Source organism: Ornithorhynchus anatinus, chromosome X3 (assembly GCF_004115215.2).
Source record: "Ornithorhynchus anatinus isolate Pmale09 chromosome X3, mOrnAna1.pri.v4, whole genome shotgun sequence".
Classification (NCBI taxonomy): Eukaryota; Metazoa; Chordata; class Mammalia; order Monotremata; family Ornithorhynchidae; genus Ornithorhynchus; species Ornithorhynchus anatinus.
Window position 1 is genome coordinate 14,009,025 of NC_041751.1, and position 22,693 is coordinate 14,031,717.

General features: G+C 40.2%; 1 long non-coding RNA gene across 1 annotated transcript in view; it reads right to left on the reverse strand.

The window, feature by feature from the left end:
* Positions 1-1,297: 1,297 nt before the first annotated feature.
* LOC114807684 overlaps positions 1,298-22,693 on the reverse strand; it is a 56,058-nt gene continuing 34,662 nt past the window's right edge. The window contains exons 2-3 of the long non-coding RNA XR_003755758.2: positions 3,023-3,168; positions 1,298-1,817 (exon numbers count right to left, since the gene is read on the reverse strand). This is a non-coding gene — a long non-coding RNA (uncharacterized LOC114807684). The remainder of the gene's footprint in view (positions 1,818-3,022; positions 3,169-22,693) is intronic.

The following is a 22,693-nucleotide window of genomic DNA, read 5'->3' on the forward strand; positions in this document are numbered from 1 at the left end:
ATTTAGAGAAGCTCATGGTCTAGTGGATAAAGCAAGGGGCTGGGAGTCAGAAGAAAATGGGTTCTAATCCCTGTTCTGCCACTTATCTGCTGTGGGACCTTGGGCTAGATACCTTATTTCTCTGTGCCTCAGTTACCTTGTCTGTAAAATGGGGATTAAGACTGTGAGACCCATGTGGGGAAAGGACTGTGTTCACCCTGTCTAGCTTGTATCTACCCCAGAACTTAGTTTAGTGCCTAGCACATAGTAAGTGCTTAACAAATGCCACAATTATCATTATTATTATTATTGTTATTAAAACCACAGGTGATGTGACATAACTGTGAATTGCAGAGAGATATGGAAAATTGAATGATTCCATCAGAGAACTCCAGACAACCCCAGAAGGAGGGAGAAGTAAAAACAGCATTGGGAAGCACAAGGGGCAAATGCAACAGAGAAAGAATACTAATAGCAATTGAGGTACTTAACCCTTCCTATGTGGCAAGCACTGTGCTAAACACCGGGGTTGATAAAAGATAAACCGATCAGACACAGTCCCTTTCTAACACGGTGCTCACAATCTAAGTGGGAAGAAGAACTATGAACTAGTGGAAAGATTCTGAGCCTGGGAGTTAGGGGACCCACATTCACTTAATTTTTTTTGTGGCTGTTTCCTCATATGAAAAATGGGGATTAAATATCAGCGTGTTTTCATTAATTTGTGAATTCTCATTTGTTCATCTCTCTCTCTCTCTCTCTCTCTCTTTCTCTACTGAGTGCTTACTTTCTGCAGAGCACTCTTATAAGCACTTGGGAGAGTACAATTCAGCATAGTTGGTAGACACATTCCCTGTCCACAAGGAGAGTACTCTCTGGAGGTGGAGACAGACATTAATATAAATCAATTACAAATACATCTATGGTTTTCTCTTCCTCAGATTGTGAGCCCATGTGGACATGAACTGTGTCTGATCTGATTGTACTGTATCCTGCCACTGTACTTACATGGTAAGCATAGTGTTATTATTATCATCATTATCAATTGAATTGCCTGAATTTTAAGTTATTTGATTTCTATCCAGATAACAATCCTGTTTTGCTCTATTTTTTTTTTCTATAGAACAGTATTATCCCTTACATTATAATTTTTTCTACTCTCCTGACTCCACCACTGCTGTTTTGATCTTGAAAAAAACCCTGTAAATATTTCTATTTCTTTCATTTTCCATTAGAATCTCAGTATTTTGTAGGTAGGGATCATTCATTGTGCTGTTGCAAATACTTGTGCAGAACTCAACACAATTTATTGTGTACTCAGTAAATGCTGATATTCATAGTACCATTTGCTTTCTGTTTGCTTACTTGGAGGTTTGGGGTTTGTTATGTTTTTAATTAGAGACCATTTCCACCAGAGGAAAACATGGTAAGGGATAATCATCAAGGAACCTAGAGCAAAGTAATGGGAAAGGTCACATTTTCTTATTAAAAAAAACCCAAAACAACAATAATAAAAAAGTGACAAATTTGAATGGTCATACATCCGCTGCATTTTTAACATAAATTTCTCTTAGAAACTTGGCTGTTCTTCAAATTACATAAATTTTGAGTATTAAAAAATTAGAGGTGAAAAACTAAGCAAACATTACATCAACCTAAGTAAAAGACACCAAATATATACTTCTTTTCCTCAATTGGACTAGTATAGGCAGCATGACCTGATGGAAAGACCACAGTCTAGGAATTAGAATTGCGAGGATCCACATCCTTCTCTGCCTCTTGTCTACCGTGTGACCTTGGAAAAGTTATTCATCCTCCGATTGCCTCAGTTGTTTCATCTGTGAAATAAGAATAAGACGGTAAGCCTTATGTGGGATAAGGATTATTTGATCTGATCACCCAGTAGTTACGACACTGATCAACACTAAGTAAGCACTTAATAAATGCCATGATTCATTTTGATTATTACTAATAAATTCATTCCTCACATCCCTGATTTAAAGCCCTTGAAGTACAAGACCAGACTAAAGGCATACAACCAATTTCTACATTCAAATGATTTCTCTTTCAGGTGACAACACATTTTCAGTCATCTGTGACGGATATACTTAGGTTTGGACAAGGGAATCAGGAAGAAAACTTGACCAGGCACTTCTGCAAATATGTTAAAAAGTTCAAAAAAGCAAATAGAGGCACCAGTGGTAGGTAAAAACAAATTCAGTAGAATGATTCAGACAGGAGGAATCACCTTATCTCCTGTTGTAGGTTATCTATTCTACTCAAGCTGCCTGGCAATGACTCACTAATGTGAATTAATTGGAAAGAGATTGTGGTAGCTGGGTAAAAATGAGCCATTAGCAAACTCTCACTTGAAAGGTCACATCCTTTTTTTCTAGTTCTTAGATCAATATCCTCCTCCAGATGAAAGCATCATTTGCTATCAGTTTGAAAGAAAAGAAATTTCTTACTGTGTTGTTTTGCTATAATTTGAAAATCCCAATACTCTCCTGAAGTCAGTGTAAAGTCCATGACCTATCATTCCAATTTAATCATAATTATTTATTGAGCACTTACGAAGTGCGAAACACTGCACTAAATGCTTGGGAGAGTATTATAATAGAGTGTTCACACATAGGTTTCTGCTCACAACTAATTTACAGTCTAGAGGATGAGTTTACATGGGGAATAGAAATCGTCTGACTCTCCTGAGGCAAGCATTGGCAAAAATTTGTCCCTACTGTGGAGTCATTTCTGCTACATCTGCTATGAAGGTTCGGCAAATGCCTTCATCTGCATTCTTCCTATTAATAATGATATAAAGCTCTAATCGTGTGACACCTGTTCAATTAGATAGAAGATATTCAGATGGCGTGACAACACACAGAGTTTATATAGGAGGAACAGTGGCGGGCTGGGATTAGAACCCAGGTCCTCTGACTCCAAGGCCTATGCTCTTTCCACTTGGCTAGGCTACTTCTCACCATCTACGTAAAATTCCATTTGGTAATATTTCCCCAACATCAGAATCCGAGCCGTGACTCACCCCTTCCCTGTCTACTTTGGTGATGATCCCGAGCCCTGAAGATGATTTACAGTCTCAGCATGAGGTATTCGGAGTAAGGAGGGAATCACTGATCTCAGCATTTTTCTCCTTTTCAGACATCTCACAACTGGGGAGTGGACGTGAAACTGCAGAAAGTAATGAATGCGAAAATAGAGATGGAAACTGCATTGGGCAATTTTAAAGCCTGAATGAGCTACCCTCAAAATTGAGATTGTCACCACAAAATGGAAGGCACATTATATACTGGGGATTAAAAGAATTTCAGAGGAGAAAAAGGATAGCTCACTAGACTTAGCAACTTTAAAACTATTCAGGTGTCATCATGTAGGCTAGAAGGATTTGGGATTTAGAGTCTTAATAGCTCAATCCTGTACTTGAGAACAGAAATTTTAATCAGAATCATTTCCTTTTAGCTCTTTATAAATTACCACTTCTTTTTTTCCCCCTCTTATAATTGTCTTTTTCAGAGATCCTGCTGCCACCCACTTGCTCAGAAGGAAGATTTTTTCTTCATGATGGTAATGCTTTGACTTTGCAGTAAAGCTGATTAAGCGTGAGTACTAATAAGGATGGAAGGACGGAAAAATTAACGTTAAAAACATTTACTGAGCATTCTTTGGCTGAGGTGCCAAAACAAGAAAACCCTAGGACTGAATGCGAGAGATAGAAGCAGAGAAGTCTCAAGGATGTCGTCAAGGCTGTGAGCCTCTGGGGCAAGGAGGATGGTGACAGTGCTGACCGTAATAGGCGAAATATCCTGGTCTGGTGGAAAGATCAGGGAGTCAGAAGATCTGTATTTTAATCCTGGCTCTTCTACTTCATTAATGATAATAACAATAATAATAATAGTGCTATTTGTTAAACATGGTATAGTGGATTGAACCCAGGCCTGGGAGTCAGAACGCCTTGGGTTCCAATCCCGGCACCGCCGCTTATCTGCTGTGTGACCTTGGGCAAATCATTTCACTTCTCTGTGCCTCAGTTGCCTCATCTGTAAAATGGGGATTGAGACAATGAGCCCCCCACAGGACAAGGATTGTGTCCAACCCAATTTACTTAAATCCAACCCAGTGCTTAGAACAGTGCCTGGAACATAGTAAGAACTTAATAATAATGTTGGTATTTGTTAAGCGCTTACTATGTGCCGAGCACTGTTCTAAGCGCTGGGGTAGACACAGGGGAATCAGGATGTCCCACGTGGGGCTCACAGTCTTAATCCCCATTTTACAGATGAGGTAACTGAGGCACAGAGAAGTTAAGTGACTTGCCCACAGTCACACAGCTGACAAGTGGCAGAGCTGGGACTTGAACTCATGACCTCTGACTCCAAAGCCCGTGCTCTTTCCACTGAGAATAAATACCATACTTTAAATACCATACTTTATTTATTATTTTTTTCAAGTGCTTACTATATGCCAAGCCACTGTACTAAGCACTGAGGTAGGTACAAGGTAATTGGGTTGGAGAAAGTCTCTGTCCCACATAGACATCTCAGTATTAATTCCCATTTTATAGTTGAGGTAACTGAGGCACTAAAATGACTTGTCCAAGGTCACCTAGTAAATAAGTGGTGGAGACAGAATTAGAACCGAGTTCCTTCTGACTTCCAGGCCCACACTCTTTCCAATAGATCAAATGTTTATCTGCTGGGTGACCTTGGGCAGGTCACTTAACCATGTGACTCAGATTTCATATTTGTAAAATGGGGATTAAATACCTGCTCTCTCTCCTACTTAAAGTGTGAAATGCCATGTGGAATAGGGACTAGGTCTGATATGTTTATTTTGCATCTAATCTAGAACTTAGTAGTATGCGTAACACATAGAAAGCATTTGAGAAATACCCCGGTACTATTATTATTAGGAACACTGGGAGGGGGAGTAGATTAGGAGGCAAGAAAAGTGCAGTTTTTGTCACACTGTAAGTTGTCGTAGGGTCATTCCGGAGGAAGAAGAAAAATGCAAGATTATAAGGTCGGTGTTATGACGTTGGGACCAGGGAAGAAGATATGGGGGTCTTTCATGCGGAGATGGTGTGTGCACCCATTTGAGTAATGAGTTCCCCAGAGAAGTGAGTGTAGACAACACCTGAAACCAAAATACAGCCTTGAGGAACACTCACAGTTTAAAGACTTATGGGAGGAAGAACATCAGCAGAGTAGACAGAGAAGGAATGGTCAAAGGGTTGGGAAAAGAACCAGGAGAGAATATCAAAAGAGTTTTTTATGAGGAGGAAGATGACAATGGTGTCCAAGGCCATCAAGGTCCAGGAAGATTAAGATGAAGTAGGGCCATTTAGGTATGACAAAGATGAAGAGATCTGAGACCTGGATGAATCCCATCTCCATAGTGGGAAGGTGGAAAAACAGGTGGCAGAGGAATGGGAAAGTGGCAGAGAGGAAGTTAAGGTTGCCTGTTCAGACAATGGATAAGACTGGGATGAGAAGGGTATGGGAACTATAGAAGTCTGTCTCAATAGAGGGGGAATCTAAGCTGTTTGCAGAGGAAGCGAAAGGAGATAAGAGTGTGATACATCAGCTAAGACACGAAGAAGCAAGAAGAGGAAGGTGTATTAAGTACTTAGTTTAGTGTTCTGCACACAGTAGACACTCGGTAAATAACACTGATTGATTGGGAAAGCAAAACTTTCAAAAACTGAGCGGGGATGGAGCCCTGAGCTCAGGAAGTGGGGTTAGGCTTTTGTACACCACCTCTAGAGGAGAAAGGCAAGATGTTCCATTTCCCTTTCCAGGTCTAACTCATCTTGGAAGTATGTTATCCTACTAGAACAGTAACTTTCCTAGTGATTAAAAGTGATGTTTCCTTTTTCTCACCGCATATTCCCAACCATCGACTTAGTGTGGAGAACACTGTGATACACACTTGGAAAACTTGAATAAGTTAGTAGACCTGATCCCTAATCTCAAGGTGCTGACAGTCTAGCAGGGGAGAGAGATACTGCAGAAGAAAACAAAACAAAAAAAGTGTGATTGGGGAGTGAAGAACCCAAATACTTAGATGATGTAGAAGTGCTTAAGTGACAATGGCGAGTCACTGTGACTGTGGGCGAGTCACTTAACTTCTCTGTGCCTCAGTTCCCTCATCTGTAAAATGGGGATTAACTGTGAGCCTCACGTGGGACAACCCGATTACCCTGTATCTCCCCCAGCGCTTAGAACAGTGCTCTGCACATAGTAAGCGCTTAACAAATACCAACATTATTATTATTACAATGGGCTTGATATAGCCAAAGGAGAAGATTTAACAATCAGGGAAAGGCTCCTGGAGGAGATGTGATTTCAAAAGGGTCTTCAGTCAGTGAGTGGTACTTGCTGAGTGTTTATTTTATGAAGACACTGTACCGCACACTTGATCGGCATTTTCCCTGCCCACAAGGAGCTCACGGTCATGAGGATGAGAGTAGTGACCTGTCAAATGTGAAGGAGGGAGGAGTGTCAGGCAGGAGGGCGCATGTAAGCAGGAGGCAGGTGGGGGGAACCGGAAGAATTAGGCCCAGTGAATTGCACAGGAAAAGTAAGGCAGCTTCAAGAAACTGATACCCTGGAAATGGGAAAGCAGTGAGATTGGGAGTTTTTGAAACCTGACTGACAAAACTTTCTCGGGTGAGTGAACTATGGTGGGGACGGTTCTTAATTACTCTTCATTACATCCCTGCCTCATGTTCTGTCTGCTGCTTACCCTTGAGGTATTTATGAACTTGCAAAGCGATGATTTAAAACCTCCCATCCTACATGCCCTGAGTCTGAATCGTTCCACCTGAGTTCCCGATACGGGATATTTGCAAAATGATTCTTTACCTTCACTAACAATGTCCAAAAGGTTGAAGTCTAATCTTCTCTTAGATCTTCAAAACCTGGATTTATGATTCTTTTAGTGGGTGGGACTTGTAATCTCACAGCAATCTCTCACACTTTCTAAGACCTAATGAGGATATTTCGGTATGTGAATATTAATGATTCAGTGCTTGTTCCAACTGTCTAGTTTCTATGAAGCTGCAAACTCCTCCTGTGCCTGAAATCATTCTTGTGTATACTTGACTACATTAATTATTGTTTTTCCAATATTGACGTGAGGCAACACACCACACTCTTCTGTACCTGACTGGACTTTTAAGTCTAGGGCACTAAAATGAATATTTAAGGCACGGCATGGCTTTAGTACGCAACCGAGTCTCGTGGGTGAAAGAATCGGAGACAGCATGGATCCTCCTGGCCCCTCACTACCGTCACCCATGCCTTAATGCTGTTTGCTGGTTTCAGTGATCTAGAGAAGCAGCATGGCTCAGTGGAAAGAGCCAGGGCTTGGGAGTCAGAGGTCATGGGTTCGAATACCGGCTCTGCCACGTGGCAGCTGTGTGACTGTGGGCAAGTCACTTAACTTCTCTGTGCCTCAGTTACCTCATCTGTAAAATGGGGATTAACTGTGAGCCTCACGTGGGACAACCTCATTACCCTGCATCTACCCCAGTGCTTAGAACAGTGCTCTGCACATAGTAAGTGCTTAACAAATACCAACATTATTATTATTATGAGTCCAGAGTGAACCTATAATCATGGTCTCTTAGAGAAGCAGCATGGCGTAGTGGGTAGAGCCTGGGAGTCAGAAGGTCATGGGTTCTAATCCCAGCTCTCCACTTGTCTGTGTGACCTTGGGTGAGTCACTCAATTTATCTGTGCCTCAGTTACCTCACTGGTAAAATGGGTATTAAAACTGTGAGCCCTATGTGGGAATGTAGTCTGTCTGTAACTTGATCATCTTAACTACCCCAAAGCTTAGAACAGTGCTCGACACAGGAAGATTTCAACAAATACTATGAACAAAGAGAGGAAGGAGAGGAGAATTGGAGATCTTATCATGGATCTGAAGTGAACAAAAGTGAGGAGTCCTGTGCACACTGCCAAGAAGTTGATTACCCCAATATCTAGGTTGGCACTATAGGACGCCATGTCGATAAACTAATCGACTCGGACTGTAAGTCCTACGTAGAACAGGGAAGGTGTCCAATCTGATTATCTTGTACCAACCCCATGATTTAGTGGAGTGCTTGCACATAGAATATTATAAACACACTCAACAATTATTATTATTGAAAATAATAATAAACTATGGACTGAGTAATTATTTTGGGTAGAGGACTGTACTAAGTGCCTGGGAGAGCACAAAAGAGTTGGTAAACACAATTCCTGCCTGCAAAAGGCTTGTGATTGATTGCAGGTTGACCTTGGGCAAGTCACTTTACTTATCTGTGACTCCATTATTTCAAGTGTAAAATGGGGATTAAGACTGTGAGGCCGAAAGGGGACAGGGACTGTGTCCAACCTGATTAGCTTATATCTACTTCAGCATTTAGTACAGTGCCTGGCACTAGTAAGCACTTATATATCATTTTTCAAAAAAATAGGTCGAAGAAACATAGCTTAAAAACTGATAAAAGTGCTATGCTCAGGCTGCTGATTTTAAAAACAAGAATCTTTAGAAAGCGATTTGAGGAGAATTCTTAATGCCCATTTGTGTAGGCTGCAGTACGATTTACTGCATATAGATCATACCATCCTTGCTTTTCTACGGTTGTAAAAAAATTGTTTAATCAAATTTTCTTGGGTTTTATGAGGTTCTGCCTAATCTTTACATAGAAACCAAGCTTGTCATGCTTTTCTCTTTAGTGTAAACATAAGAAAAACAAATCATTTATGGTTATCATTTTTGCCATTGCTTGAGAGGAAATTATGTATGTAAAACAATCTTCTACTGACCTGCTGCAAATGGATTAATATAAAGCAGAACCTGGGGAGGGGGGAGAGAGTAATAAAAATAAAGCCTGTTTGTTTGCTTTAGGACCAGGGAAATGGCAAATTCTGGGCAATACAAGTAATTTGAAAACTTATAGGAAAATATATCGACCACATCAAGCATTTTAGTACCAGTTGGAGTGTGCTTCAAAAACATCTTTTTATCCAATCATTTACTCATTTTCCTGAAGTTTCCAAAGAACATATAGGGAAACCAGGAAAATAAGTAAAAGTTGATAAAACAACATATGGGGTCTATGGTTTTAAGGTGATACTGTCCCTCATTTCAATCATTTCAATAAATGATTTCCCTCTGTTTTTCCTCCCAGTCAAATTTTCCACTCACCAAGAACTGGATAGAGCTTTAGACTCTCTCCTGTAAAGGTCTCCAATACATGCATTCTCCTTTTCAATGTTCAAGCTTTCCAGAACCTCTACAAGGCTCTGACCTTTCCTCTCCTCGTGCTTATTTCTGTAATAAGTCTCTAGGGAGCTTCTGAGCTGCTCCTCTCAAACAGTGAAGAGGTAGGTTGTTGAAATGCTGTATTCTATTTCAACATCAATAGCTCGTGATGAACCAAATCAGATTTAACCTTTACAACCGCACTAAATTGCAAGATTGTACATGGAGAGCCAATGTGGTTTCTGAGTTCATACAATATCTTTATTAATGATCTGGTTGAGAATGACAGCAAGCCTAGTTGAGTAAATTTGTAAGTCTTAATACAGAGATGCACCAAAAGCAAAAAAAAAAAACAACAACAATGGATTACTGAAGAGAGAAAAATAATCAAAACAACCCAGGGAGGTGAGAAACTCATCTGATACATAAACAACTATTCGGGGGTATGCCAGATAATTTTACCTGGCAAAAAAATAATCACCAACTAAGGCAAGATTAGGAAAATGAAGGAAACACTCAGAAACTAGTGAGATGGGAAGGGCAGAGGGTGATGGACTGAAATGACAGAGGGAGAATTGGGATAATTCTACAACTGGTACCTTCATAAAGTCAAGTCCACAATAATGCAATTTGCCCAAATAAGGCAAGTGTCCACTTTGAAAGTTTCTGAGTGAAACGACTGTAAGGGGACTCTAGAGAATTGAAACATAAATGATTCTATTTATTTATTTTGATGCTATTGATGCCTGTCTGCTTGTTTTGTTTTGTTCTGTTGTCTGTCTCCCCTTCTAGACTGTGAGCCCATTGTTGGGTAGGGATTATCTTTTTTTTTTTTCCCGAATTGTACTGTCCAAGCACTTAATACAGTGCTCTGCACACAGTAAGTGCTCAATAAATACAATTGAATGAATGAAACGTTAGCACATTCTTCTTAGAAATACATGGCTAAACTAAGTAGAATTGGCATGCTATGTGACGAGGCAAGTCACTTGCCCTTTCTCAGCCTCAACTTTTTTTTTTAATAAAATGGGAATAAACTATCTGCCTTTCCATATTGTGTCCGATCTAGTGTTCTGGCACCTATCCCAGCATTTCACACCATGCTTGACATAACAAGTACCTAATAAAACTTATCATAGTTAAGTGCTTAATACCATTATTAATTGAATGTGCGATCTCCCAATAAAATACTATCTCCACTTAGATTTCATTCTAAATTCCAGCAAAATCATTCATTAATTTTTTTTAAGACTCGGCCAGATGATGAACCTCACTGACTACTGTTGGTTGTGGTTATCATCATTATTATTAATAGTACTACACTCATCAATAATATTAGCCAGTATTTCAATCTGCTGCCCGGAGCCCTTCTTTTACAAAAGCCTTCAATCTTTATTTCCCCACTCCTCAAGCAACTCCAGCAGTTGCCTACACATTTCTATATCCAATAGAAACTAAAACACTCAATCACTTTTCCTACTCCTACTTGCGCAATTTGCTCCTCTAACGCCATCCTACTCACTGTACCTTGATCTTCTCGATCTTGCTGCTGATGCCTTGTTGTTATACGTTAAGCACTTACTATGTGCCGAGCACTGTTCTAAGCACTGGGGTAGATTCAGGGTAATCAGGTTGCCGCACGTGAAGCTCACAGTTTTAATCCCCATTTTATAGATGAGGTAACTGAGGCCCAGAGAAGTTAAGTGACTTGCCCGAAGTCACACAGCTGACAAGTGGCAGAGCCAGGATTAGAACCTATGACCTCTGACTCCCAAGCCCGGCCTCTTTCCACTGAACCATGCTGCTTCTCCAAGCTATCTCCAAGATAGCTGCTTATCTATGCCAAGTGTTGGTTTAAAATGGACTAAAGAGTGAGCTGACACTGGACTAACGGTGATACAATATTAGCATGCAAGACTGCATGCAAACCGCAGCAAACTGATGGATTCCAAAAGCAATAATTCCCCCTTTCTCTGCCTACAATCTGGAACTATTAATGATAAAGATTTTGAGCTACCAGGTTCTTCAGCACATTATCCATTGCCTCTTGTAAGTAATTTTTTTTTTTTCCCCAGACCACCAATTATACCATTTTCTATGTGATTCAGCTCGATATGCATTAGTTGCTTGCTTTTACTCTTTAGTAACTTTGCAATTATGTTGCAGAGATAGAGTGCAGCAGGAAATAAAGAATGAGTTTCTATCTAATAACAATGCACAGTAAATAAACAGGAGAGATGATTGATTCACCAATCGCAAAAGTCACCGATGGAAAATAGGCTGAAAACCAGTGGACATTTTTCTTCATAAAGGTGGAGAAACCTTATGAAGGAATTAATTTTAACCGTTTACTTTCTCATGAAATAATTTCAGTGCATTGGTTCCCCAAATCCACTTACAATGCACACATAATTGTTCCAGAAATAACAACAGTTCCTGAAGCCAGGAGTTTTTAAAATTTCTTGTGAGGCAGATGATAATTCAATATTTACATAGCTCTTTATGTGATTATATAAGAAATCTGTTCTTAGTTTTAAAGAATGCATGACCAGCATCTATTGCACAGATTAGTTTTCTTCAGAACCTAAAGTCCAGGTTTACAGCCTGGCTCAGTGGAAGGAGCCAGGGTTTAGGAGTCAGAGGTCATGGGTTCTAATCCCAGCTCCGCCACCTGCCAGCTGTGTGACTTTGGGCAAGTCACTTTACTTCTCGGTGCCTCAGTTACCTCACCTGTAAAATGGGGATGAAAACTGTGAGCCCCATGTGGGACAAGCGGATTACCCTGTATCTACCCCAGGGCTTAGAACAGTGCTCGGCACATAGTAAGCGCTTAACAAATACCAACATTATTGTTATAACAATGTTTTAGAAACTACTAATGCCATATTCCCATTTCCAGCCTTCGTTGTAGCATACACCGTTTACCACAGAGTGGTAAACACTATACTTGCCTGAAAAAAGCTTACAATTGCAAGTAGGCAGAAGCAACATTGTTAAAGAGAGATAAAAGTGTTAAGCTCAGGCTGCTGATTTTAAGAACAAGAATTTCTGGGTAGACTTTTGAGGTGAATTCTTAATGTCCATCTGTGAGGGCTGCAACATGAAATGATAATAATAATAATAGTATTTGCTAAGCACCTACTATGTGCCAAGCACTGTTCTTAATCCCCATCTTCCAGATGAGGTAACTGAGGCACAGAGAAGTTAAGTGGCTTGCCCAGGGTCATGCAGCAGACAAGTGGCAGAGGCGGAATTAGAACCCATGACCTCCTGACTCCGAAGCCTGTGGTCTTTCCACTAAGCCACACTGCTTCTCATATATTGCATACTCCACTGCCCTTAGTGGCAAGAGCCTGGGCTTAGGAGTCAGAGGGAGTGGGTTCTAATCTAGGCTCTGCCACTTGTCAGCTGTGTGACCTCGGGCAAGTCACTTCACTTCTCGGTGCCTCAGTTACCTCATCCGTAAAATGGGGATGAAGACTGTGAGCCTCACGTGGGACAACCCGATTTACCCTGGATCTACCCCAGTGCTTAGAACAGTGCTCGGCACATAGTAAGCGCTTCACAAATACCAAAATTATTATCATCATTATTATATACGTATCTGTAATGTATTTTAAGGACCGTCTCCCAGTCTACAAAGAGAAAGCTCTTTGTGGACAGGGAACAAGGCTACCAAATCTGTTACATTGTTCTCTCCCAAGTGTTATGTACAGTGTTCTGCACACAGAAAATGCTCAATACATACCAACAATTAACTGATTTTAGAAATAGGTTAACTTCATTTGCATCAGACACCGGAGGTTAGGTTACCTTGGGCGCTTCCTGCCAACACTTCAAATTAAACATGTCTGGAATTGAATCCTTTATCTTCCCACCCAAACCCTGGGCTCTGCCTATCTTTCCCATCGCGGTAGACTACACCGCTATCCTCCCTAGCTCCCAAGCCTGTAGCCTTGGCAACGTCCTCGACTCATCTCTCATCTAACCCACAGATGCTATCTGTCATCAATCTTGTCAGCTCTACCTTCACGGCACTGCTAAAATCCATCCTCTCCTCACCATCCAAACTGCTACCATACTCATCCAAACAGCTTTCCTATCCCACTTGGATTACTGCCTCTTTGCTGACTTTCCGACCTCGTGTCTCTCCCCACGCCCATCCGTACTTTACCCTGCTTCTCAGATCACCTAGCGACAAAAACGTTTAGTACATTCTCCCCACTCCTCGAGAACCTTCACTGGTTGTCTATCTACCTCCTCTTCAAACAGAAACTCCTTATTATCCGCTTTTTAAAGCCCTCAGTCAGCTTGCCTCACCTTATCTCACCTCACTAATCTTCTTGTACATCCCAGCCCTACTGTGGTACCTGTTTATTCACTGTTGCCCAATCTTGTCTATCTCTCCTCCAACCACTTTCTCACGTCATCCCCCTAGCCTGGAACTCCCACCCTGTCCATATTTGCCAGACCAACACTCTCTCCATCATCAAAGCACAATTAAGATCACATCTTCTCCATGAGGTCTTCCCTCATTAAGTCTTCTTATCCCCAACTCAGTCTTCCTTCTGCATCATCTATGCACTTGGAATGTCACCTAAGGACATTTGATATTTGCCCCACCCCAACCTCACAGCACTTATGTATGTATCTTAAAGTGTATACTATAAATTATTTATCCATATTAATATCTGTCTCCCTCTCTAGACTATAAACCGACTACGGGGAGGGAACGCGTCTGCTAATTCTTCTTGTATTGTACTCTCCCAAGCACTTAGTACAAGGATCTCATAAGTAAGCACTCAATAAATATCACAGATTGTTTGATTCCCTTTGAGAACAATCACATTTATTTCTAGGAGTGTGAACACTTATCCCTCACTGCCAATATATGGAAGGTTGTAAGCTCCTTGAGCTCAGCGGATCACATCCTCTAACTCTTCTAGGCTCTTAACTTCAGTGTGCTATTAGATTCACTGATTCCCCATTTAGGTTTTTTAAAATTTTATTTCTTTATTTTTTGCTTTTGAAGGGCAGGGATGATGTCTCTAAGAGAGTTCTATTGTACTCTCCAGTGGTTAATACACTGTTCTGCACATATTAATAAGCCATTAGATAATGTGAACTCCACTAGTATCTCCAAAATTGCTTCCACACTGACTAGGAGCCTTCTCAAATTCTAAGTGCACATTACAGAAAACCAGGCTGACGAGGGATTTCCTGGCTGTGATGGAGAAAAATTCACTGAGGGGAATTAGTTGCTATTGAAGTGACTTTGATTCCTCTGGCAGGAGGGAATAGGAAGAGTCACAGCCTATTTCAACTAGTGGTGATGGAGTCCACAAATAATGCACACGAAAGCAAAAATGAACGGCTGTCTGTGGTCCTTCAAAGCCCTGCTATCATCAACAAGGCAGTCTTTCTCCTCTCCCCTCTGGACCTTAAATCAAACACACTCTGAAACATTCTGACCTTCCTACCCACAAAGCAAGGACTCCCACAGCAGTGAAGTAGAGAAGGGGAAGGTGGAGGTGACTGCTAGTTTCTGGTCTATACTGCTAGCTCGACTGAAATCCTGGCATGAATCCTGAGCTGCAACTGGGCCAACCTTCAATTGAAAACAGTTCACTGACACTGGTGTCGGTGAGACCCGCTGTTAGGGAATGATATTTACTTGCTCATCCTCTGTTAGATTTTCATTCATGTTGAACACCGTGTTCCAAGTGGACTGACAAAGAGCAGGACAATAAGGAAGTAGCATCTTTTGAAAATTGAATATTAAAATCTCAACTCAAAGTTGCCCGATATTTCTGGTAAACCCCTCAGACCTGTAACCAGAGTTGACAGGATTGCTTTCAGCTAAAATATATCCCGGCCCAAAGGTGGGATCTTTTCACTTGGACACGTGAACTTCAATATGAAGATAACTTCAATACTTTAACAGTACAAAGTTAAGTTTGCCCTGACTTTTCCTCCAACGCCCACATCCCTTCTCCGACTCCTCCCTCCCCCATTTTCTCGCTCCCTTTCTCCAACAGAGAGAAACTTAATGTCTTAACTGTCTTTCATTTTCCAAATTCACACTTCTGACAATAGTGTGATATCACCCAGCTGAAATGACTACTTTGCTCCACACATCAATTTAAGAAAGCCTTCAGAAAACTTTTACATCTACTGAGGTGTCAACTTTGAAGCAGAGACTCAAAAGGGAAATATATATGAAATTATGAAATTTGCCTTTAATAAAATATCCCCAATTAAAGTCTGCTTGAAGAGATTCTGTTTATACTGCGGTGCCCTATTAATTGCCCTGCGTGGGGATGAGATCAGACGAAGGAGGCCAAGTTGACTGATGATCCGAGGGGTCCCATGTGGCAACATGTTCAGCTCAAGTCTCCTTGGGATTAAAAAGAGAATACAACAACTGTTCCTCAGTTTTGATTTATTTCTTAAAAACAATATCAGCTCTAATTGAGATTTCAACTAGTTTCCCAAACAGACACTAGACACCAGTAGCATTCAGGTGTTTTAACATTCCTCAAGGAATTAATGAAGCAGTGCACTAATTCCAAGACTGTTATTGTGCAAATAGTTGTCCAGAAACCCCAATTAACAAAATGAATATTTTCCTGTTTTATTACATTGATTGGAATTCTTCTGCGAGATTCCATAGAATCCCTAAAGTCAATGCTAAAGCCAGAAACTTTGTCTAAAATCAGGTCAGTGACTAAAAATATGTCTTCAGTTACTGAGGGAAGCAGCATGGCATAGTGGCTAGAGCCCGGGTTTGGGAGTCAGAAGGTCATGGATTCTAATCCTGGCTCCACCACCTGTCTGCTGGGTGACCTTGGACAAGTCACTTCACTTCGCTGTGCCTCAGTTATTTCATCCGTAAAATGGGGATTAAGACTGTGAGTTCCATGTGGGACAACCTGATTACCTTGTATCTACACCAGTGCTTAGAACAATGCTTGGCCCATGGTAAGCGCTTAACAAATGCCATTATTATTACTATCATTATATTATTTCATCTTTACCTTCTTGAGCTTGTTTTCCTTCCTGCTCTCAATATTTTTGAATAATCTGTATATAACATTTCCTTGAGGGGAAGGAATAAGTGTTTTACTTCTATCACATTCAGCCAATGCTCAGTAATGAGTCATACACACAGTAATAGAAGTTCAGTAAATACTGGAGGTAGAGAAAAAAGAAAATCGCTAAGGATTAAGTTTCTGATGGCATCCATCTGGTGGATAGCAGTTTCAAGGAATTCTAGAGAAAGGAGGTGAAGCTACTATAGCTTTAGGAGGAAGATGCAATTCTGGAATAAATAATGGGCACAGGCATCAATAAGAAAGCAGCACTGTTTAGTAGAAAGAGTAGAAAACTAGAAATCAAAGGGCTTGTGCTCTAATCCCAGTTCTAATCCCTCTTGTCCGCTGTGTGACCTTAGTCAAGTCACTTAACTTTTCTCATCCTTGGTTTCCTCATCTGCAAAGAGAGAATCAATATCTGTCCTTCCTCCCAATTACACTCTGAGCCCCGTGTAGGACAGGGATTTTTTTTCTGACCGGATTATCCTTTATCTACACCAGCACTTAGTACGGTGCTTGACACATAGTATGCACTTCAATGCCACAATTTTATTAGAAAGGAATACTAGTAGAACATTGGTATGCTAGTGATTCGCAAGATGAAAAGGTAAATTTGTAGTGGCAAAGGAAGCATAGTTGTAGATTATATTCATTCAATCGTATTTATTGAACGCTTATTGTGTGCAGAGCATTGTACTAAGCACTTGGAAAGTACAATTCGGCAACAGAGACAATCCCGACCCAATAACTGGCTCACAGTCTAGAAGGGGGGATCTTTAAATTGAGTCTTAGTTACTTATGAAGCCTGAGTTTTAACCTCAAATTGAATCCTGTTCTCAATCTACACTAGCTGGCTTGAAGAGTAATAAAATTATTATTATATGAATACAACACCAGAAGCAGCATGGTCAGGTGGAAGAGCATGGGCCTGGGAAACAGAGGCCCTGGGTTCTAATCCCAGTTTCCAGCTGTGTAACCTTGGTGATGTCACTTAACCTCTATGTGTCTCAGTTTCTTCAACTGTAAAAGGGGCATTAAATCCTACTCCCTCCTTTTAGACGGTGAGACCTAAGTGGTATAGGGACTGTGTCTAACCGGATTAGTTTGTGACTACCGCAGCACTTAGAACAGTTCTTGAGATGTACTGAGTGCTTGATGTAATAAATAATAATAATATTAATAGTAATAATGATAATGGTAATTTTGAGGATGTGTTTCTTCACTAAAAGACAAAGTTGGAAAGATAATAGTTCCTAAACTTTCTTATGATAGTGGTTTCAATGATGATGACGATAGTAAAATAATGAGAATAATTCTAATAATAATGGCATTTGTGAAGTGCTTACTCTTGCCAAGTACTGTACACAGCACTGGAGTAATTCACTATATGCTAAGATCAGAGACAGTTTCTCTCTTTCATGGACTTCACAATATAAACAAGAGATAGTCAGGAGATATGAGTTCTAATTCTGGATCTCCCACTGGCCTGCCGTATCCCTGAAACAATTCACTTAACCTTTCTGTGGGTTATTTTATTCATTCCGTCGTAAACTGAAATAAGATAGCTACTCTCTTAGCTGCAAGCTTCTCTTTTCCTTCTATCAGTGGTATTTATTCAGTGCTTATCGTGTACTAAATGCTTGGGAGAGTACAATATAACAGAGTTAGTAGACAGGATCCTTGCTGTCAAGGAGTTTACAACTTGATTTTACATACCCATACTTTCTTCCCACCTATTAATCATTTCACAATCTGACTCCTAGAACATAAGTTCCTTGAAGATAGAGACTATTTTTTACCAACTTTTTGTCATCTCCCAGATGCTTAGTGCAGTATTCTGTATACAATAAGTGCTCAACGCACACTATTGATTGATTGTTCCCTTGGGTTTGAGGAAGGCAGATACACGGATTCTGCGATAAAGTTAATCTCAACGCAGCCCTACTTCGCCTTCCTAATGATAATAATCTGAAAGTAAGAAAAACTAAAGGCTTCTTTTGAAAATAAACACAATCTCTGAATCCTCAGAAGAGACATATTTTCTCTTTGTGTTTGAGTGGTTATAAAATAAAACGCTATCTACCGGACACACATCTCTCCTTGTTGAAACCGACAAAGATCACAAGCTACGAACGAGTTAATCTATTGATTTAATAATTCTTATGTCAAAGGCACATGTAAAACTGTGGAATAGTAGGGCTTTTTTAACTCTAAAGAATTCCTTTTTTAGACGTCCATATTTTAGATCAATTTCATCCTCTTCATATAGAATTTATTTTTTCAAAAATTGTGTTCCGATTAATGGCCTGATTACAAATTGCAATTAATGGATGCATTTCTGATTGAACCAGATTTACCGCCAAACCTATACTTCCAATTTGACTTCTCTTCCCAAACTATGTCAATATGATTGAACCAGATATAGGACAGGAATTTATGGCCAAATTTATGATCTTCCCTTGTTCCAGAACCTAAGTTTGGATTTGGCAACCCAGTGTTAGAGTGTAAATTGCTGGAGTTGTGCCACTGTATTCTTGCCCATAGTCAAAACCTGATATTACTGAAAACGTATATACAGTAAGCACGCAGCTGACCAGTTCATTCATTCAATAGTATTTACGGAGTGCTAACTATGTGCAGAGCACTGTACTAAGCGCTTGGAATGTACAATTCCGCAATAAAGAGAGACAATCCCTGCCCATTGACGGGCTCACAGTCTAATCAGGAAGACAGACGGACAAAAACAAGGCGACTTAATCACAATAAATAGAATCAAGGGGATGTACACCTAATTAACAAAATAAATAGGGTAATAATAATAATAATAATAAGGTAATAGCCAGGTGAGGTTACTTGTGCCCTCCTACATTCTGGGGTGATGCATCTGAGAAGCAGCAAGGCCTAGTAGTAAGAGTCAGGTGGCCTGGGTTCTAATCTTGCCTCCACCACCTGGCCCTGTGTGATTTTGGAAAAACTTAACTTCACTGGGCCACAGTTTCCTCATCTGTAAAATGGGGACTCACTTTTCAATCTCCTTTTTAGACTTTAAATCTCATATGGGACAGGAACTAGTTCTGATCAGATGGGGTCACAATGTACCCCAGCACTTAGTACAAAACTTAGCACATAAAAATGTAACAAGTACCACAATCATGTAACAACAATAATAGTGGAATTTGAGGTATTAAGTTTAGAGGTCATTTTGGCAATTTTATCTCATGCATAAATTTCATATTAATGCTATTTTACTCCTTTCATTCAAATAGCATAACCACCCTGGAACTTTCTATGCAATTAGTAGTTCTTGTCAATGGTTCCTCTGGGAAAGAATGGAACTAATCGTCTGTGTTCTGTCTGTGCTGTTATACTGAAAATCAAGCCGTTGAAGACTGCTGGAAATATTCCTGCTTTGGAAATCGATGAGACTCTAATGGATTTTCATTTTTTACCCTCACTGTATAATGACATCAGAGAGCTGGGGACTCGTCTCTGAAGCCCAAAGAAGTAAACTTGGCCCAGCGAGAGAAAGGGACATTCAAGGCTACTGATCCCAACTCATTAGTGATGAGCCATCATGTCCGCCCAACACAACCTTTAATCTAGAGAATTGACAACTCCGATTCGGGCGCCTGTGGCAGATGGACAGTAGAGGAGGAAGTGGGCCTTTTCGGCACAGCTGAGTCTTTAAATCCCTCTACGTGAGACCCAGATGGTCCTGGCAACTCAATGCCTGAAAAGCCCTGAAAATAGAGCAGAGTTGATCTGGGAGGCATCATTAGGAACGTGCTATCCTTATTGGCAAAATAGCTAAGCGAGAAACCTTGCCCTGATTTATGCCGGCCTGGATACTTGTTAGCTATCAATACTGTTGATTAATCGGGAATCTAATAGTAGTAGTAATGGCATTGATTGAATGCCACGGGGAGTAATGCACTATACTAAGCAATTTCAAATACTGTACTCTACATTTTATGTGGATCTTTTTTCTGTTGACAGAAAACCATCATTCACATACTGACGGATAAAATTCATTTGATAACAAATAGGAACTTTTTTGGCTACCCAGTTGGGTCAAAAACAATCAAGGCGGGTCTTGTAAGACCCGCCAAAAGCTCTCTAGCTCAAATGATCACGTGTTTGCTTTGCTCCTGAGTGAATTAACACTTGCGTTGATTTGGTTACCAAGCAGAACAAGCCTGAGCAGAGACGTAGAACACTGGAAACAATTTATTTACATTATAATCTATTACTGCTAATAATCAACTCAACTGGCTCTCTGGTAGCAGGCTCATTTCCAGTACATAATGAAAGTAACACATTCCTTTTTCAGACGGAACACTGGGAGAAGAAAATTGCTTTTTCTGCCTGAAACAGAGCCAGTTGCTTTGTTTATCTTTTGTTCAATTCTTTCATATCAGCTCGTGGGAACAGTGAGCTCCCCAGTGTCCTCAGCAGCCTCACTCTCACTTCTCAGGGTTCCTCTCCCTGCAGGCTGACAGAAGTATGGTGTTTCGGACCACCCAGCCTCAGCATCACAGAAAATATAAGGACTCTGGGACACCTTTAAAGGAGGGAAATGGGTTGAAGAATTTCTATTATACCTTCGTTGGTGATTCCCTTTCTCCATTTGTCTTAAAGTAGGAATGGAGGTGCTGAATGAATACTCTGCTGGGTAAAGTGAGTTCTATTCATTATTCTTGAAAGCCTAGCATATTAAATTTCATCAAAATACAAAGAATGAAAGAGGCATTCATCTCAACATTGTGTTCAGTAATCCCAGTATAAAGGAAAAGGAAAACATTATCATTATTTTAAAGGAATGAGGATGATGGTATTTAAGCATTTACTATGTGGCTAAGCACCAGGAGACATAGGAGATGATCCTATCTGATGCACTAATCCTATCCCACACAGGGTTCATAGTTCAAGAGAGAGGGAATGCAAGCACTTGATGCCCATAGTACAGATGAGGAAACTGATTCACAGAGAACTTAAATGACTTGCCAAGTGTCACACAATAGAGAAATCACCAAACCAAGAATAGAACTGGGGTCTCCTTAACCTAAGTCTAGTTAATTATTATGATTATCCTCATTATCATCATTGCTACAAGTTATTTGTTAAGGACTTAGTATGGGTCAAGCACTTTTCTACGTTCTGAGGTAGTTGCAAGCTAATCAGTTTGGACACAGTCCCTGTCCCACAAGGGTTCACAACTGAAGTGGGAGGAATAAAAGTCCCCATTTTATAGTCTAGGAAACTTAATAATAATAATAATAATAATAATGTTGGTATTTGTTAAGCGCTTACTATGTGCAGAGCACTGTTCTAAGCGCTGGGGGAGACACGGGGGACAACTTAGGACAGAGAAGTGAAGTGACTGGCTCAAGGTCATTCAGAAAGCAATTGGCAGATCTGGGATTAGAACCCAGGTCCTCTGACTCCCAGGCCCCTGTTTTTTACTTTAGGCCATGTTGATTCTCTAGCACCGCTCTTACTCCTAGATGATGATGCCTAGCTACTCTTCAATTCTACCGTTCCACTGAGAAGCTGCACAATTCCAATTCTGAGTCAAAAATTTTCAACTACCAGCCATACAAAAATGAATTTGATATAAAAGTCATAGAAATATAGATATTTATCAGTCATACAAAAATACTGGCATTCCTTCCAAAGATATTATTCTGAAGTGTTAGACTCTGAGTATTCAAATATTTATCTGTATGTATAGATCATTCGAGTGTGTCTTTGCCTGCCTGAAAATTTAGTTGCCACACAAACAAGACAGCAAAAATCATTTCTTTTCCAGGAACACACACATTATCTTAATGAAATACAGCATGCCTGAGTAATTTATTTAAAATTCTAAATTGTCATGAATGATAAATATCTTGGAGTCAAATGATTTTTGCACTGTGCTGAATACACCCCCAACATAGAGTATGTATATGGCGAAATGGTTTTCCGTGGAAGGGAAAAAAAAAAGTTCTCACAGCTGGTAATTAATTCAATTTACTGGATAAGCTTTAAACAGGATGTTGCAAATGTTTAGAACACCATGTGGTTAGGTGATTGCCACAGTCCTGTGGTTCTTAATTATCCATGTGAAGGCCAGAAGAAAGAGTAGGCAAATGGGGATAATTACAACATTTGTAAAAGAACATGAGTCTCTGGGCAGAGTTTCCACATGTGTCTTTCGCTATGCTAAAATCAGGAGCTGAATATTTGAATGTGTAGCAGTGTGGAATAGAGAAAACTGGTCCAAGTGTCATTTTATTAGAGACAGGTACATTAAGGCTGAGAAAATCATTTTTTCCCAGCGTTTGCTTTGGCAATATGTGGGG